Here is a 20,729-nt window from a genome sequence, read left to right as displayed (position 1 = left end):
TGATGCATTTGGATGAGGACTGTTGCGTAAAGAAGTACCAATCGTTTGAAGTGGATGAAACTTGTGAAAGAGGAAGAACCCAGGAAAACAGGACAAATATTGAAAGCTGATCTCAAGATGCTGAGTCTTATGGAGGAGATGACAAAGGACCAAGATACCTGGCACATTGTTGTGCACCACAATAGAATTAATATCCAAAACCACCTTGGTAAATATATGTAGAGCTCTGCCCCACCTCTATTCTCACTGACCCATCAAGCTTTTCCTCCACATCTTATTCCGTAACACCCATCACTTTTCTTATTCAGCTACCATAATCCTCTGAGAGCAGAATAGGCACATAGTACATTCCCTCCTTTTCTTGCCTTCCTCTTTCCACACCCCAGAGTTACTTTAATTCCCCATTCTCTCCCCCCTTGGGCCACTTTTATATCTCTCACCATCAACTACTACAGTCACCTTTATCCCATCTAACCATCTCTCCTCACATTCCTATGAAACTTGCCCCTCTCTATCACTTCACCCCTATTCACCCCCACCACCACCACCACCACTATATCTTGAAGCTATGTCCTAACATATATCCACCACCATCTCTCTCACTCTTTCTATCTCTGTCTTTTCCTCAAAGTCTCTCACTTCCTTCTCCAATTAGGGTATCCTTGTATCCCTTTTACACCTAGAGAGATGCCTCTCTCTATCCCTCTATTCTTTAAACCTCTCATCATTAGGCACAAAGCCATCTCCCTCAATATTACTCCCTCCAGTCGTGGGGACTTTGTCTTGACTCACAAGATACTTGGTGACCCCACCAATGCAGGTACCACGAAAAATGCATCCAGTACATTCTGTAAAGTGATTGATTTTTGCAAGGGTATCCAGCTCTAGAAACCATTCCTGAACAGACAATAGAGCTTGATACGGTCCTCTGGATTGCCATCCCCTGTCAAACCATCCATCCCATGCTAACACAGAAAACAGACGTTAAGTGATGACGATAATGATGATGTGTAGGGTTTGTTTATTCTGAAGTCTGTAATGGCAGCTACTTCAAATATTTAACCTGGTCATGTGAACAATAACAAAAATTAAGACTTTCAAGCTGTAAAGAGTGATTCTTTTCATATGAACTATTCCTTTCAAATATTCCTTGACTAAATATGAAAAATGTTATACGCCATTCTTCAAGAACTACAACTATTTCTAGGTTTGAGATAGAATTAAAGGATATTGAAAATATTTACTTATCATATTACTTATACCTTAAGCAATTTGTCAGTGGTTGCTTGGATCTCAATGTTTGATTGATGAGCAGATCAATAGAATGGGAGACAGAAAGAGGAACTATAGAAGCATACAGTGAAAGATATACTCACCCACACATGTAGGTAGGTGAGCGGGTGGGTTTAGGTAGGTAGCAATGTATGTCTATCGATCTATCTGTCTATTTATCCATCATCTCTCTTGAGAGATCCATCTATATATCACCTATACATATCAGATAGAGATAAATTTATCAATACGACTTGCTTCTCTTTGTAATAATAGATAAATGTAGACAAAACAAACAGACAAACATGGATAATTGTTTCTAGTTCACGCCTATGTTTTCAGACAGCTTTCCCTTAGCTTTCTGTGACAAACAATTATATACATAATGGAGCAATGCATCTCTCTCTCTCTCTCTCTCTCTCTCTCTCTCTCTCCTCTCTCTCTCTCTCTTTCTCTCTCTCTTCTCTCTCTCTCTCTCTCTCTCTCTCTCTCTCTCTCTCTCTCTCTCTCTCTCTCTCTCTCTCTCTCTCTCTCTCTCTCTCTCTCTCTCTCTCTCTCTCTTCAAAAATATAAAGAGAAGTATTAAAAACTTTAAATATATGGGTCTAGGAACAGTGTCTGTAAACATGCCACAGATGTATAATCACTTAATCACAAGCCCATTAGATCTACTTTGAAATTTTCCTGGCAAAGGTCATGAGAATTAGTGTAAAAGAAGAATTAAAATGCTGGTCCTGTGATAGAATCGTTCGACCTAAACACACACACACACAGCAAAAACAAACATTACAATGCACAGTATCACTTATACAATAGAGTCTGTAATTCATTGTTTGGGTTATTATTTATTTTTTTGTCTTTAGTTTCAAATTTTTTAAGAGAAATTTGACAGGATGTTGCTGGCTGACAACATTAGAAAATTTCTTACATTAAACAGAGAGTTGTGTTATCTCTCTTTAAATATTTTTTGGTCATGGTGAGATTGCTGATTGGATAATAAAGTTTTCTTGCAGAAAAATTTAGTTACTCTAAGGAAACTTGTTGTCAAATATAAAGAGAGAAAAAAACACTTGACATCAAGTGTAAAAATCTAAAAATGGTTGTTCTACCTGAAAAGAGGAACAGACAGTTTGTTTCTCTCTACCTTTGTAAGTATATTCCAATGCTATATTAACATATGTTGGTTGTGGAATATCACTGACACACTTGCCCAAACCCAGGCAAAATGAAAACCATCAGTGTCCCCATTCTGACTTCATGGTAAAGCAAAATCCATTCCTGGACTGAAATTACATTCAGGCATCCATTGCAAATAGATGCAGTTTCTTAGTGTTTTTTTTTTTGGGGGGGGGGGTCCAACTTTAAGACTTCTCCTTCAAGGACTCATATGTTGCAACCAACAGCAGTGAGCATCACCATCATTTACATGTAAACAAAGTCTTAAAAATGTGAAAAACTCACACTAAAAGTCTTTGACAACAAAACCTGAGAAGGGAAGACAAGAGGTGCAGCCTTTATTTCTTTGTCCTGCATTGAATTCAAACAATAGTTATAAACAAAAGCCAATACACTTCCTTCTAAAACTATAAACATATCCAATCACATATTAGACATGAAACAAAATTTAAAGCCTAAATGTTAAATGCCTTGATAGGAAGACATGACAAAAATATGGTAGATGCCTAATAACATACATAATAATCGTATCCCCACAACATAACCAAATGATATCTAATATAACAACATATAACAAAAGTCTAGAAATGATAGTGTTCAAAACGAAACCAACACAAACCAACTAAGCGAATAAACATTGCAAACTCCAGTCTCACCAACTGTCCTGCTACATTACACATCCCAACTACAATAGCTTAACACACTCCTAAACACCATCATTGTGGACAGACTCAATAAAATGGGTACTCAATAAAATCTACAGATACGAAATTAGTATATACACCTGATTCCCCCCCCCTCAATATTCATGCACACTTGTACATCGTGACTCATACACTGTTCACCTTCCTGACTTTTGTACATAATTCTGTGTACTATACATGTAGCTTTGATGAGTTGTAGTGCACCTGAGCACTATGCACAATAATTTCATTATTATTATCGCCTTTGCACAGCTTCTAATGCTGAGATGTACTATGGTGTCAGCTGTTCACTACCAGTGAACTAAGGTAACAACCCTTATTTTTCGAGCACCTTCCGAAGTATTTGAGCGGTTCCAAACAGTGCTGTTTTCTGCAAGTGCTCCACCCTTATTGCAGCCCCTATTTGTTCCATGTACTTCTCAAGATTTTTACTCACTGTTTTCAGGGCTCCAACAATTATTAGTACTACTACCACGTTTTTCATCGACCACAACTGCTTAACCTCCCAAGCTAACATGTCATATATCTCGACTTTTCTTTCTTCCTTATCATATACCTTATTGTCAGCTGGGCATGCTATATCTATGATTCAGCATAGTTTGCTTTCTTTCTCAATTAAGACTATGTCTGGCTTCCTTTTCTCTATCTCATTATCATTATTGTTGTTGTTGTTGTATAACACAGGAGGTGACACAACTATATTCCATTTAACCCATGCTTTATATTCTAAACAATACATCCATGAACATAATCAAACCAACTACAATTCTAACCCCTGCAACCACATGGTAAATAGTACCACCAGCACCCCTTTCACCACCTACCTATAAACACCACAATACATTTATAAATAATAAAAAAATCAGATAAAAACATTTCACAATTTGAAAAATCCCAGGGAACTACTTACATCAAGGAACTGGATTTTCTCAGAATTCAACAACATTCCAGTCATCAACCTTGATATTGCAGTATATGCACTAAATAGTAATAGATATTTCAAAAAAGCATATCACGTGAGACACTAAAAGCACAACCACTGCTACAGTTCTTGTGACTATCTCAAACTTATACACAGCAAATAAACTCAGCATCAAACAGCTAAAGAAGAAAATAACAAAAAAATAAATCAGGGAAAACAGAAACATTAGCAAACATTTGTAGCCAACATCAACTACTGCTTAGCGTAACACTCTACAAAATAATTACTGGTATCAATTCCAGTACTGACACTTTGTGTCACAATAAGAATTTTGAGTAGCATAGTCTCACTACAGTTTCAAGTAACATACTTGCTCTCAAACACCAAGCAAATGTACTTATCAGATATTTTTCGAAAATTGGCCTTCAAAACCTATGCAAAGAAAACTGGAACAAAAAATGAAAACCATGAAGCCTCCATTTAATCTGACTTTGACACTTTGCTTCTATTAGGCACCAATATTGCTTCTATGAGGCACCAATATTGCTTCTATTAGACGCCAATACCATTTAGTATTGAGATAGAGAAATTTCAATATTCAGAAACCTCTGAGCCAGATAATATCACATGCATACATCAAAGGCCTGAAGTAATCCTTACTTGAATTATTACTGACATCTTCAGAATTTGGAAACCAGGAAAAATATTCAGAATTCTAAAGCTCAAGTGAAATGATATATTACATATCAATCACTCTCTTTCACCTCCACAAAACAATTCTAGAAACATTCATTGTTGAGACCACAAACCCATACTTTCCTCACTTCAAATCTCAACATGGATTCAAACCACTAACACCCAGAAACTCAGCCTCCCATGCCACTCACTACTTTACACAAAATTTATAACAGCATCCTTCATCAACCTGACATTGACATCAGCTCCTTCCCACAATTTTCCCTCAATTCCAAACTACTCTAATCCCCCTTAAAAGACAACATAAAACACGGATTAGCAAACTACTTCATAAGTCACCAAGCCAAGAATTTGCCGTTTCCTAAGCAGAGTATAATAAGGTACCTCATTCTCTCTTTACTTTTTTTTTTTACCTATAAACTGCACAAACTTCCCATAACTCCTCAAGATGTACACACTGTCTCTTATTCAGATGTCATCTTAGTCAGAGTTTCCCTCTGCTCCCCAGGTCCAGAAGCATACTTTCTTCAACTTTTTATCAACCATTTAGAAATCTGAATTCTAAAGTACTCTGATAGTCACACCTGCCAAATATTAGGTTGTCCCAAAAGTTCGTAAACACTTGCGAAAATTGAATTTTTACTCGCCAAGTACTAACAAAAACAACAAAAATTATTCCTCAAAATAAAGACCATTATTTTCCAAGACTTTCTATGGACTTTTGGGACAACCTTATATGTTACATTTCTTTTCTTTCCAGAAATGCCAGAGAACATAAATTAAAGGCAACACCTTAAATGACATGAACACACCTGACACACAACAGACAAAAATACTAGAAATCAGATCAAAACAAAGGAGGCAAATGTGAGTTTACAATTGATGTAGGCTTGCAGTTGTTCAGCAGTGAAGGTGGAGAGAGAGGCTTCTTTTATTAGTCAATTTGGTTCTTTAAATCTATTCTATTATTTATAAGTACATTACAAACTCTCTGAGTTGGGGGATAATCCAATAAACCATTTTGTAAATCCTCTGCATTCAGTACTGGTCATAAGAATATGCACTAAACAATTTAAAATTATGGTCTGCAGTTCACGTCTAGCCTGGGTTTATTACCAGCTTTGTACGAACCTGCTAGAAATTGCTTGCAATCTGCACCACACTTGTAGGAAACATAAAAAAAACACCCAAGAAAACTGACAGGTAAACACATTTGACCAACAAAAGATAGCAAATTTATCATGGATTATGCCAAACTGTCTGTGTAATGACTTTCAACAAATCACAAAGATCACAAAACAAGGTTGTTTGAATCATGAAAGACTTCACACAGACCACGTGACAGACTTTTTACGAAACAAAACAAAAATCCTAAAAATGTAAGATCCTCATACAAGTTTGTTTCTATAGCAACCTCTGATGCTAACAGTTTGTCTCATGACATGGTCAACTAATCTGAAACAAAAGCATTTCTACTACTCTGGGTTGCTAAAACTTTATCTCTCCCATTTTGTTCAGGCATAAATATGAAAAAGCATTTTAATTGTACCATTGACCTTAAACACTAAATACAGAGAAACAACAGCTGTTACTTTCACATGGCCTGACTTCATCAAAACTACCACTAATATAGGGAGATGGAACCTCTAAGTAATTGTTTGACCTGTTAGAAATAGCAGTTAAATTACCTCCAAATCACACTGCCATTTTAAAAAAGTTAAGGCTACATTAGGTTATGTAGTCTGTTGGATATGAAAAGGTAGAATGGTCATGGCTGGAATGTCTTTAATCATAGAATTTCTTTTTATCAGAACTGATTTGGAGATAAACAATAACAAACAAACAAATGAACCAATGAGGAAACCTTTGTTTGGTCAGCCAAGCTACAAGAAATAGCAGCCAAATGAAAATCACAGCCACTTTTCAAAAGATATTAGGAATTGTGATCTGAGAGAGATTATTTCTGAAAATTAGATGAGATGATTGTGGTTTAAATGTTTTTGATCATGGGTCTGTTCAACTTGAGGCTAAACAACAGACGCACAGAAGCGGAATCTTTCAGCCGAAAACTTTCAGTAGTCAGCTACACAACTAGAACAGTAACAACCAATATCCACCACACTCACTAATACCATTAAATCAATCAATACTTTTTAGATAATTAAATGACATGAACTTGCTAGGTATTTAATTTTCAAATAACCAATTTTTTGTTTTTTTTTAAATATAAAGGAAGTCTGCTGATATGCAATGATGTATCTGTTTACATTGTTCTCTCTACAACTTCAAAATATTATTAATCATTATATTTGATAGGAAAGTTGCTCGTTCTTATTTTTTACAACCATACAACTACTTTCCAGATTCTACATAAACCCTTCTTTTCAAAACCTTCTGTTGACCTTAATCCTTTGTACACAGAATAACATACCAACTTCTTTTTTGCACATGCTTCAAATACCAAACTGATCTTTTTGTTTTGTTCCTTTCTTTTGGGGTTTTTTTCCTTTTGTTTTTACAATTTTCAAGTTTAAATTAAATAATTCAGTTTGCATTAATTTTTTTTCTTTGACAATTGAAACCAAAATTTAAGAATATTCTTTCAGACAATCTTTAGTTTTTAATTGGGAATATCTTGTGATGGCTACAATACAACTCGTTCAATTCTCCATTAACAGCTTCCAGTGGAAGGGAGACTGATTGTTTGTCTTTTCACACCAACTTGATTGACTGAAAAATGTTCCAATGTGTTTGCTGGGGTTACAGTGATTATAGCTCATGTTGCCTTTCTATGTCCCTTTGTTGATCATTATCCAGTCTATTATCTGTAATTGGATACCAAAAGTTGATTCTATTTTCACCCCAAATCCAATATACCCATGATATTTCAATGCTAACTTTAATCTTTTTGGCTTCTTTGCTAACTAAAATACTCCTTCCTAATTTTATCTGTAAAACCTGGATCTAATTCACGTTCTTCTCTCACACACACACACGTATATCTAAGCATATAATACATTTTGTTAGTTCATTATCACACACAATATTTTAAAATCTCTCTTACATTCTAACAGAAGCAGTATCCAATTATTGCATAACTTTTGCAAAAATCCAAAAATTCTCAAAATTTGATAAAATCAGATTTACATTGGAAATCCTTTTCCAAAGTGCAGAACCACATAATCATGAACACGGTTCGGGTATAGTTCGTAATGTACTCATATTGCAGTTCAGGTACAGCATTAATTAAATAAATAATTAAGCATTTCAGTAAAACTCCATACAATGGATAAATATAGAAATACAGGAATCCATTGTTTAACATGATTTTAATTCACAGAAGTCTTCAATTTTAACTGGCTTTTCATTTAATATGAGATAAATTTCATACATGGTCCTATGTACCAAAGTTTAAATCTGGTAGTGAGTTCTGTTACTGTAGTAATGGCTGGCAGATGACCGCACAAAGCATCTTTGTTTCAGCATTTTTTTCTCATGTCATTTAGTTTCTATTTAATCAAAATATTTTTCTTTATTGGCCAGGGATGAGGCAAAAATGAAAGCAAAAATGACTGCATTAAAAAAAAAAAAAACAAGCATATTTCTATCACTTTTAGGAAGAAACTTGAAATAATTAAGTTATGAAAATAATAGTAGAAAGTCAGAGTTAGGTTGCTCATTTGGCTTGAGCAAAGCAAACATTTTAAAACAGGCTAAAGATTATAAGAAGAAAAGAACAGATGGTTCTAGGGATGCAGTTACCTTGAAATTGGAATGAGAAGCTCATTGAAATGGACCATTTATTATTCATATGAATTAAAGACTGTAATCTGAGTTGCATTTCATTAAGTATGTAAACCTCAAAACAAAAGCTTTGAACCTGTTCTCTATCTTGAAAAGAGACAATGACACAAAAGTAAAGTGAGGAAATAGCAGTCAGTAGTTCAAAAAGGATACTTCGAAAAACAGTCTAGATTGTAGCATGTAAGAGTTCAAGGCAAGCCTGCCATTGCTAATAGGAAAATAAAGGAAAATTTTAAATAAAATTTCAAATGCTTGTATAAAAAGAAATATCCAATGATATAACTAACCCTGATCCTTGTTAGATGGTTTTATTTTAGAAGTGTATGCAGGCTGCTTTATTTTGTCAGTGTCTGCCCACCTAATCTTCCCTGAAGACAATACAAGGAGAAAGTAGCTTGAAGAGGAAACAGAACACTTCAACTTCCTTGGAAAAAAAAAAAATTAAATAGATTCATATTTCCTTGTGTTATAACTTGTTTTTCAGCTTTGTTAGTTGGTAGTTAAGGAGAAATTATTGAAAAAAAAAACAGTGATTTTCAAAGAAGAACGAATAAATATTTGCAATATTTTGTTTTTATATACAATTAATTCTCTCACATTTACTATGGTACTTGAAAGGAATTAATTAAAACATACTGAATTAAGGATAGAATTCTTATTGATGAAGAAGGTTAATTGATCTTTTACACAAATCACTGACTCTTATTTCCCATTTACAGAAATCACATAGGTCGATGTGTATGAGTTAACATACCTTGTATTGGTTAACCTATGATAGCTGGACATTTCTTGCTATTTTTATTTGCCAAAATTAAATGAAGTGAAACTGAATAAGATGGTTGTCTCCTTGAATGAATGAATGAACCATCATCATCATCATCATCATTTAATGTCTGTTTCCCATGCTGGCATGGGTTGGATAGTTTGACCAGAACTGATAAGACCAGGGCCTGCACCAGGCTCCATTGTCTGTCCTGGCATGGTTTCTGCAACTTGATGCCCTTCCTAATGCCAACCTCTCTGCAGAGTGTACTGAGTGCTTTTTATGTGGCACCAGCACCAGTTCTTTTAACATGGCACCCATACAAGTACTTTTTATGTGGCACCAGCACCAGTATCAATTTTGCTAAGGTGGACAGGTCTGCTTGAGTGTAGCAAGGTGCCAAATTTCTCGGTCCTCTAGATCTCTAAAACAGTTCAGACAGGATGAGTCAAAAACTAAAACTAAAAGAAAAAACAGCAAAGACACACTATATTAGAATGTAAAGTGTGTTAAGGAAAGGTGACTGAAGTAATTTACTGTTGAGACAATGAGTAGCTTGAATGTTGTATCAATGGAACTTAAATAGATATTCAGTTTAAGGGTAACAAGAGCCACTTTCCAATATGTTTGTTTAAATGTTGTATTACCATACCTACTGCCCGGAAATATACCCAGTATAATTGTTAGTAATATTGCAAATTGTAAGAAAGTGTTTATCCCATATATTCATTCCCACACCTTCTCTTCCTTTGTACCTTTTTCACTGAAGATGCTCTCATTTGCATCAGAAAATGCAATCAGTTCTGTTATCTTTTGCTGACATCTTTCTTATATCATTCAACAAAATAAGTAAATATAAAATTAATTAAAGAAATCAACATGAAGTCTTGTTTATATTTTTATTCAAAGCCATAATATCCTTTCTACTATAGTCACAAAGCCTGAAATTTAGGGAGAGACGGTAGTCAATTACATCGACCCCAGTGCTCAACTGGTTCTTATTTCATTGACCCCAAAAGGATGAAAAACAAAGTTGACCTTGGTGGAATTTGAACTCAGTTTCTAAATACAGATGAAATGCCACCAAGTACGTTTTTCAGCATGCAAACAATTTTGCCAGAATCATCTCTTCATTCAAACCCGTAATATAATAAACTTGTAATCTGTTCTACCTTTATTATGCTTTTATAGGTTTTTATTTAATTTACTTATATTTTGAATTGTTGTGGGTTACTTTTGTGAAAAGAGACAGTCAAATACTGATAGCAACTGGTGCCTTCCTCATACTGCCAAATTTCCATCACTAAAAGAATGTATTAATGGTAACACATAGCAACAATTAAAAAGTTGAAATGCAATCCTTAAATAGTCTCTTGAACTATATTGATTCTGATACGCAAACAACATGGTTGGTAAAAAGAAGCACCTTTAATCACAGTTTAGTTTGACTATGACTGACCTGAGAGTACCCAGCAACTTACTTCAAACCTATGCGGAAAGGTCTTTCTACTTATGCCTGACCTGCAAGACATAGGTAGTCAAATTGTTCTCAGATCACAACCTTCCATCTTAAATGAAATGATGCATTGCAAAAATTTAGTCCCATATATATGGACAAGATCTCGCTCTCTCTCTCTTTGTGTGTCTCTCTCTCTTTCTCTCTCTTCTCTCTCTCTCTTTCTTACACATACACACACTCATATTCTTTTATTCTTTCACTTGTGTCAGTCAACTCTGGCCATGCTGGGGCACTGCTTTGAAGAGCTTAGTCGTTTATATCAACCCTGTACTTATTTCTCTTGAATATGGTACTTCTTTTTATTTATTTGCTGAATCTCAAAGTTACAGAGACACATACATATACATATCCACATGTACACATAAACATATATACGTACATGCATATATTTACCTCCCCCAATCCCTGGAACCATTTCCATTTCTCATTCCCATAATCATCTCGTTCCATGCTATTTCCACACAATTTCCAATGAACACCTTTCTCTGCCTTCAGTCATCACACATTCTCTCTCTTCCGCTATACTCTATCCCAAAAGCTTTTTATTTCTGTTATCCTCCTCTGCACACCCTCATATCAGCCACCACAACCCACCCACAGTATCCACCCTCATTACAATGGTGTAATAAGGTGTAAATAATGCAAATAACTGCCATTAAGTAAATACATAATGAATGTTTCGATATTGTTTCGATATTGATTTGTTTTCCTATTTCTCTTCCACTTGGTGAAGTTTGTTACTTACTATCCTTTTATCTTCTCAAATACAGCTTTAAAAAATGTGAAAGGAACATCCATGAAAAAGAATTTTAAAACACTCCGCAAAATAAAAAATAGCTTTAAGCTATTTAATGTACCATTTTACAATATAACCAGTGATGTGTAAAATTAGGGGTGGATACTTGTGGAAATAGAGTTTTATTAAAATGTTGCAGAAATATTTTCACAATATATTTGAGTAAAATTACCTGCAAGTGCTAATAACAATCACAATTATGAAATGATCCACCAGGAAACCAGGTAAACAGTGGAATCAGATGCTGTATAAATAATGTTGCAATATTTTATCTTTGTACTGTGTACAATCTGAAAATTATATTCTGGTTGTATTCTTTCTCTAATATCCTATGTAATAATTTTAAAATGCTACATGCTAAATGACAGGTGAAACCCAGTTAATCTCTACTGCAGATTACTAATTCATTTTTAATTCATAAAAGTTTTTCTGGGACCCCAGAAGCAAAATCTCTCTAGTTATATGCAATATATTCATTTATGTTTTTAATACAATAAAGACTCTTAATTTTTTGTTCTTTGTTTTTCTTTTTCCTAAATAAACCCTATTTACACCTTTATTAACATAAAACTTTTCTTCAACCCTGCCGCTCTAAGTGCACCAAAAATGTTATGGTAAATTTATTTGTCTTTGTTTAATAAATAGGTGTCTGTGTTTTAAAGGTTGATATTTTACTGGGAAATCTTTAAAATCTTCAAGAATTTGTTCGCAATAATTTCTAAAGAATATGTTTCATTTGAAATTTTGATCAAAAGTAAATGTTCTTGGTCAATAGAAGCTAGAAATCACTATAGAATTTGAAAATTTTATATTGACAATTTCTGCGATAAGTGCATCGTATTATTGTTGTTGCTAATATATTTGCAGAGAAAAACCAATTCAAAGATCAAAGTACTTTTTGCCAGTTTTCCTACCTCAGTTTATAATTCCTAACCTCTTACCGAATAGTTTTATAACAGTAACTAAACCTTAGTTGTGATGATGTGTTCAGAAACCATCCATCAACAGAACCTAACCTGGACCTTTAATAATCTTTAATTCCAGTTTGAATCATAAGGGAAAGGAAGAATGATGGTGCAAGTTTTAAGTAGCACCTGATAATAGATGAGTTCTCATCTCTCTGGAATATTGGTGAAGGAATCTAGGTATCCCCAAGATATATTAAAAATAATGCGATTTAAATTGCATGACAAAATATGTAACATGGCATTTGATTATGAAATGCAGCTGCTGGGTGGTAGAGAAGGATAAGGTAGCGTTGCCAACATGAATAATGACTAGGAAAGTACGGAGAGAGTTCCGCTCGATAATAGTGGAACACTCATATAAATTGATGATTTTTCATGACAATTCTCTGATATTTCCTTGAACAACTAATTTTTAGAATTAAAATCTGTATCTCCTGAAATTCTAGCTATTGTTTTCTCTTTATTGTTTTACTGTTACTTTTTGGGAGTTTTGTTTTTACACCTCCCTTTTCAATTCCTCTTCTTTCTATTTTGGCAGCAATTTCCCAAAGGTCAAACCTATTCCTCCCCCTATTCAGTCTGTTGAACTGACTTCAAATTACCAAATTGATATTGGAAGGTGATGTCATTGAAGGCTCGTTATCAAAAATAAATCAGGAAAGCAAGAGTAATTTTTAAAGCAATGATGCCTCAGAATTCCTCATTCACTAGTATGGCACTATATTATTCTAGCATCTAAACTGGTTCAATTTTATGTTATTTTTACTAATTCCAAGCTAACCTTTGATACAAGTGATTTATAGTCTTTGTCTGAACATCTCAGCTTGGAAAATTTGGTCACAAATAGAGAACAAAAGCCACAATTGATGGTGAGTGGAGATGAGGATGGAAACAGTTGGCTGCAGAGATAATTTAATATTTCTGTAAATTTGATAACTGGGAAGAACATCAGTATTTGAGAAGTCCAGTAACAGATATAAGATAGTATCAGTTTAAAAAAATAATAGTTTTTCTTCATTTTAAGATTTTAATTATAGTATATTTTAAATAATAATAATAATAATAATAATAATGATGATGATGAAATTATTGTGTATAGTGTTCAGATGCACTGCAACTCACCAAAGGTGCATGTACAGTACATAGAATTATGTACTAAAGTCAGGAAAGTGAACAGTGTGTGTATCATGATATTCATGTGTGCATGTGTGTGGAGGGGGTGATATCAGGTGTAGTGTTGGCAAATTTCAGGAAGCATGGAGGTTTTAAAGGATGCAGTGTCTTGACAACTAACGGCTGATGCAGGTAGCTTGTTCCATGCTTCAGCAATTCTGAGTGTGAAAAAATGTTTCCGAAAGTCATGGGAGCCGTGCTGTTTTCTGACTTTGTAGGCATGTCCATGTGTGTTAAACACGTGGAGCTCAAAAAGGTGTTCAAGGTGGTTGTTGGCACAATGATTAATAATTTTGTGGGTGTTTACCAAGTCAGTTGCCAGGTGTCAGAGCCTCAATGTATCTATTCTGAGAGAAGCATGGCGTTCAGAGTTAGGTAGATGCCTCATGGAGGGTATTTGCTGGTTGTACATCTCTGGACAGTCTTTGTCCAGGATATTGTTGTATCACGCAAAAAAGAAATATTGAATCACTTGTTAATTACAGATGAGACCAAATGATTTTCAAATACTAATTAATTCAATGTTGTCGATATATTTCTAATCAAAGCTTCTATGTGTATATTTGTCAGTGCAGATCTAAAAGATCCAATATCGATCTTCATCCAAAAATAACTCCTAGCAAAATGCGTAAGTACAGGACTGAAATTTGCTTAGTGGGTGCAAACCCAAGTCCAAACCAGGATGTTCAAAACTTCTTCATTGCCCCACAAAAAAATTTTAGAAGGTGCACTTGCATCCCCTGTGTCCCGTGTTCCCAAGCCTATGGCAAAATGTAAATTTCTCTTTTGATTATGCACAGGACTAAATTTTCTTGGATAAAATGTGAGTGATCAAACGAAATCATATGGGCATACAACACTCTTTTCATTACAACAAACTTCGTTCCGAATGTGTTTAGATATTACTTTCAGTTACACAGAGAGAACATTCAGTTGTCTGAAAAAGTTTATCAGTGGTCTCTATTTACATGCACACACACACACACACACGTGGGAAGCGTTTTAGGAGGGGTGTGGGAGAATTTTCAGAAAATTCACTGGAGTCTACTTCAATTCGCTTAACTTTCAGGAAAATGGATATCTTTTTATGAAATTGTCTACCAATATACCTCAGACTATGTAGATTCAGAGCATATTCCCCACTCGGGGGTGTTCCAGAGTTTTGTGCGTTTGTGCATCCGTAGATTTCTACTGAAGTGAACAAGCAATAAAGGCAAATGAAACCATGACCAGAAAACTCATGCTAAAAATAACAGCTAAATGTCTGGTATACAGATATATGGGTGAAATTTAGCCGATATATGTTATCAAGATGATTTATCTGTTGCATACGATTTTTTATTTTTTTTGCTTTAAGTAAATTCACAGGTAAACATTTCTAATAGAAAGGCAGAAGACACCAGAAGCAAAAATAAGGAATATACACATGCAGTTAAATATAGAAGTGTAAAATATAATTTGTTACACAATATCTATAATAAACATGATATTGAATGGAATAATTCCCCCGTTTGAACTTTTTTCATTATATATATCTATGTGTGTGAAGACACTCAGAATAAGCATTTTCTACAGATTCCGACCTTGTCTCCAATGGAGTTTCTGAATATGCAAAAAAAAAAAAAAAAAAACTACTTTTAGGTTTTTTAATACACTCCTTCTTTAACTTTTCAGTTTTTTTTTTACCGAAATTTTATGACTAAGGTCAAGGATGCTCAAACGCACAAAATGGAGATACCGAAATAAATATGGACTTGTTCCGAAACACCCCTGAGTGGGGAACAATTCGCAAAAATAACCCCCAATTGTTTCCCCACAAATCCTATATGCTTGGAATCTACATAGTTGGAGGTATATTTGTAGACAATTCATTAAGAAATATCCACTTTGCTGAAAGTTAAGATGAATTGAAGTGGACTCCGGTGAATTTTCCGAAAATTCTCCCCACCCCCTCCTAAAACAGTCTCCCCCCAAATAATTTTGTATGTTTGGAATCTACATGATATAACACATATTCATAGAAAAGTTCATTAAAAAAATAACCTTTTTTTTCTGAAAGTTATGATCATCCAAAGTCTATGGTGGGGGACACAGAAAGCCTGTGGTGAGATGGTACCAACTGTCAATGATCTCATAATGCATGTGTTCCCAAACATTGCACAAAACTTTAGCAACAGCCAATGGCTCTGTGAGCAAGCCATCTTAGCTCCATGTAATGAGGCTGTCGACAAAATCAACCGGGGTCTCTTGCAGCTGTTGCCCAGACAAGAACAGTCTTTCAAATTCCATGACATTGTCATTGATCAGTTTTTCCCAGCTGAGTTCCTGAACTCTCTACAGCCATCTGGGATGCTACCCCACCACTTAACACTTAAAAGGGGGGTCCCCCCAGTCATGCTGCTCAGGAATCTGGATCCACCTCATCTGTGCAGTGGCACCAGACTGGTGGTGAAAGCGATGCAACCCCATGTCCTAGCAGCAACAATTATGACTGGGAACTATAAGGGTGAGGATGTCTTTATTCCATGGACCCTGTTAATCCCACATGACCACCCCTTTGAATTTAAGCGGTTCCAGTTCCCAGTGAAACTATTTTTCACTATGTCAATAAACAGGTCTCAAAGACAGTCTCTCAAGGTTGTTGGCCTTCACATTACTTCTCTCATTATATGTAGGATGTTCATGAATTGAAAGTCCCCAAAACCTTTTCATTTATACACTCAAAACATTGTTTATTTAGAAGCTCCAGATAATGAAACCATGATTGATTTCCAGATTTATTTCAATATAGTTGTTTACACTCACATCATCTGACAGAATTTTTGTTAAATCATCATCATCATTGTCATTTAACATCCACTTTCCATACTGGTATGGGTTGGATGGGCTGACTGAGGACTGACAAGCCAGAAGGCTGCACCAGGCTCCAATCTGATCTGGCAAAGTTTCTACAGCTAAATGCCCTTCCTGAGGCCAACCACTCCGAGAGTGTAGTGGGTGCTTTTAAATGTACTTATTAACAGGAGGGGAGCACCTACAGGTCAGTTCTTCTCAAATTTATGCATTTTCAGGTTTAACATGTTCCAAATAAGTTCTGACAATTGAAGGTGATTGCAAAGACTAAGAACTACTTGGTTTTTAAACAATTTTAACAGCAAGAATATCAAATAAAACATGTTATTGACATTAATAATTAGTACCTCAGCTAATTACTGTTGAGTACTGCATAATCCATGTTTCCTTTTACTTAGGGATTTAAAAGGCATACTTAAGTTTCATTATTTTCATAACCTGGGAAACGCTGGGCTATTAATGCATAAAGTTGGTATCTCAGCTCCGAGGAGGAAAGACCTGCATAGTCTATGTTTCATGAAGAGATCTAAAAGGCATTTTCAAATTTCATTATTTCCTTTAGCCCAGCCAATGCCAGGTATAACCCTAACCCTAATGCAAACATTTCCCTGATTTTTAAACGGGTGCCTATTTTCCCTACCTAAAATACATGGCCATATTTCATGTGTATATGTTTGTGTGTGTGTGTGTGTGTGTGAGTGTGTGTGTGTGTACACTGTGTGTCTGTACACTATATTTGCACTTTCCTAAACTTTTAAAGTAAAAAAAATTAGAGGTTTTCACTATAAGCAAGAATTAAATGATGCCTATTTCCCCATAACCCTAAAAGCATGACCAAATGTCAGGCAGTATGATATGAAGTAAGTTTAATTTTAATGAAGATTTAAAATTATTGTTATGACTCAACATTTTTCTACAATAGACATTCACCATTTACACACATAACTTGCAGATTTGTTTCCTTTAAAGAGCACAAAAAGACTGCCTACAACTTATCTACTGAACCTTACTTTAAGAGAAAGTTCCCCTCCATCAATTGACATCTGAAAATAAACCGACTTCTTTTCCTGTTATTGGCTGTTTGCCTACTGACAATTATTCTCATTGGTCATCTGACTTAACTTTCTTAATCTACCATTTTACTGCAGCTAAATTAGTGACTGATATGCACTTCTCTATGCAATGATGTAAACAAATCCAAGGTAATGTGACCTGAGGATTAGCTAAATGGTTTTTGTACATGTAACGAGTTATATAACATATGAAGTTTAGCTATGAAACACACATAGTCTCTATTTACCTTTCCATTCCTTACATTATCTTTGGAGATATGCTGTGCTTGGGAAGACCCAACAAGAGAAGTGAGACTGTAGCCATGGCCTATGCCAGTTGCAGCATAACCAGCCCATTTAAGAGTACCCTTCAATCATTGGGCAATAAACTGTGCTTGAGAGAAAACCTGTTGAGTCAAGTGAAATCATTGTCATGTCTGATGCCAATATTGCCTGACTGGCATGTAAAAAGCACCCACTACACTCTCAGAGTGGTTGGCGTTAGGAAGGGCATCCAGTTGTAGAAACCTTGCCACATCAGATGGGAGCCTGGTGCAGCCTCCTTACTTACCAGTCCTCAGTCAAACCGTCCAACCTATGTCAGCATGGAAAGTGGACATTAAAAGATGATGATATATATTGTTGTATTTCAGGATGGTCATTTTTTTTTTTATTGCCAAATAAACATATGCACCACATATTCTTTTTTCTTCACTCATTTATTACAGTTCCTATTTTATTGTTTTCACTCATGCCCTTTGTCTAAAATAAGTGTCGCTAAAGAGGTCACAGTTGTGTGACAAAAGACTTCCGGACAATGGACATGAGTTAAAATAATAAAATAAGAACAATAATAAATGAGTGAAGAAAAAAATATATATATAGTGCGTGTGTTTATTTGGCAAAAAAAAATGGCCATCCCAGAATACAATATCTGTTTCAACACATGATTTCACATTAGGAATCTTGCAAAATGAATTGACTTAATGTGTATGTGTATATATATATATATATACATGCACACACATATATAGTGGAACTCCATCATTCACTAATGCAAACTCAGTTGTTGAATCAACTGAATTTGGGTTCAGCTGAATTGACATCTCGGTGACTGAGTATTCCCCAGACCTGAGTACCTCTATTGTAATTCTTAATCAGAATCAGTCTAGTGATAGTGTATGACAAGGCTCTACCATTTTGAATTGCAGGTCCACTCCACCAGACAAGCTTCTGTACAGTTTCCATCTCTCTCTAATTTCACTCACAAACTATGGGACATTGTGAGACTCTTAGAAATGGCATTTACACTAGCTGCCACGTTGTCACACTGGTTTCAAAACCTACCTCCTCTTGGTTGTAAAGAGAACTTCTTGACTATTCAGCCATACAGAACTACATATACACACGCATGCACGCACATACATACATACATACACACACACACACACACACATACATACATACATACATACATATAATATAAAAACTAGGTACAATATAAGACCATAAAGGAAAAATTTAATCATCACCAAATGTGACTGAGGGTGCTGAAGCACCTATATTGCAGAAGATAAGAGTTTTAACTCTTATTTCTTGCAATATAGTTGCTTCTGCACCCTCAATCACAATTAGTGATGATACATACATATATACGTGTATGTGTGTCTGTGTGTACAGTTGTTCCTTGGTTTGCAGCTACACTTAGCATGGTTCTATTTTCTTTTTTTTTACTCTTTGTATGCAGAAACACTTCATTATCCTTTATCTTTCATGCTTTTATTTTCCTTTCATTTTATTTTCATTTAACTCTTCTAAGTGTGGTGTGCACCACATTCTGGACTAATGCTTAAATTAGAATCATGTATTTTATATTTTTGTCAAACATCTTCAAGACTGAATAATAGAGCTTCAAATATGAAAATAGTTGATTTCTCTGAAAATAAAAATGAATACACAAAATCAGCTTTAAAATGGCCAAACTGAAAATGTGAAGCCATTTTAATAATAAAACAAATTTTAAAAAGAACAAAAAGAAATATTAGCACCAGTATAATTACCAAATCTTTAGTAACTTCATATCAAACATTAACTGATAGCCTAATTTTTGAGTGCCTCTTGGTAGCACAACTAACCCCCACTCTGCTCTTCTTTGTAAGGAATCATGAATTTCATAATGCTCTATTCTGATAATCACTATTCATATGTTTGAGTTATTGCACGTATTCTGTCCTTGAAGCTGAGTGTGCTAATTTTGGATGCTTGAAACAGTGTCCATGTGCAAAGCATCTTCTCTTAAGATTAATAGCCACAAGGTCTATGCATTGTCTACTGGTTTTTTCTTGGTGCGTGTAATATAATATAATAATGAAATTATTGTATACAGTGCTCAGGTGCACCACAACTTGTCAAAAGTGCATATAAAGTATATGCAGTAATGTACAAATGTCTGGGAAGTGAAAAGTGTATGAGTCAGATACATGCCTGCGTGTGTATGGAGGGGAGAAAATCAGGTGTAATGTTGGTGAATGTCAGGAAGCATGGAAGTTTTGAAGGATGCAGTGCTCCAACAACTAACAACTGATGCCGGCAGTTTGTTCCATGCTTCAGCAACTCTTAGTGTGAAAAAATGTTTCCAAAAGTCATGGGAGCTGTGCTGTTTTCTGACTTTGTAAACATGTCCCTGGGTGTTAGACAGGTGGAGTTTGAAAAGGTGCTCAGAGTTATTGTTAGTAAGATGGTTAATAATTTTAACTACCCTGAATTTGTATACTGCATTACTTACACCTATTTAAAGAGCTTGCAATTCCTGAAATTACGCAAACTGCATTACTAGCTGATTTGTTAGTATTGTCAACCACTTGATTGGCATCAGTACCTTGCATATTGGTAGATCCTACAGTCACATTACTGTTAGTAATTTGTACATTAGAATTACCAATGTTATTGCCATTAGAACAATTATTAATCTAACTACTACCATTAATTATCCTACATGTGTAATCTGTCCCAGTAAATCAATGGTCACCAA

This window comes from Octopus sinensis, linkage group LG5 (assembly GCF_006345805.1).
Source record: "Octopus sinensis linkage group LG5, ASM634580v1, whole genome shotgun sequence".
Classification (NCBI taxonomy): Eukaryota; Metazoa; Mollusca; class Cephalopoda; order Octopoda; family Octopodidae; genus Octopus; species Octopus sinensis.
This window is presented reverse-complemented; position numbering follows the sequence as displayed.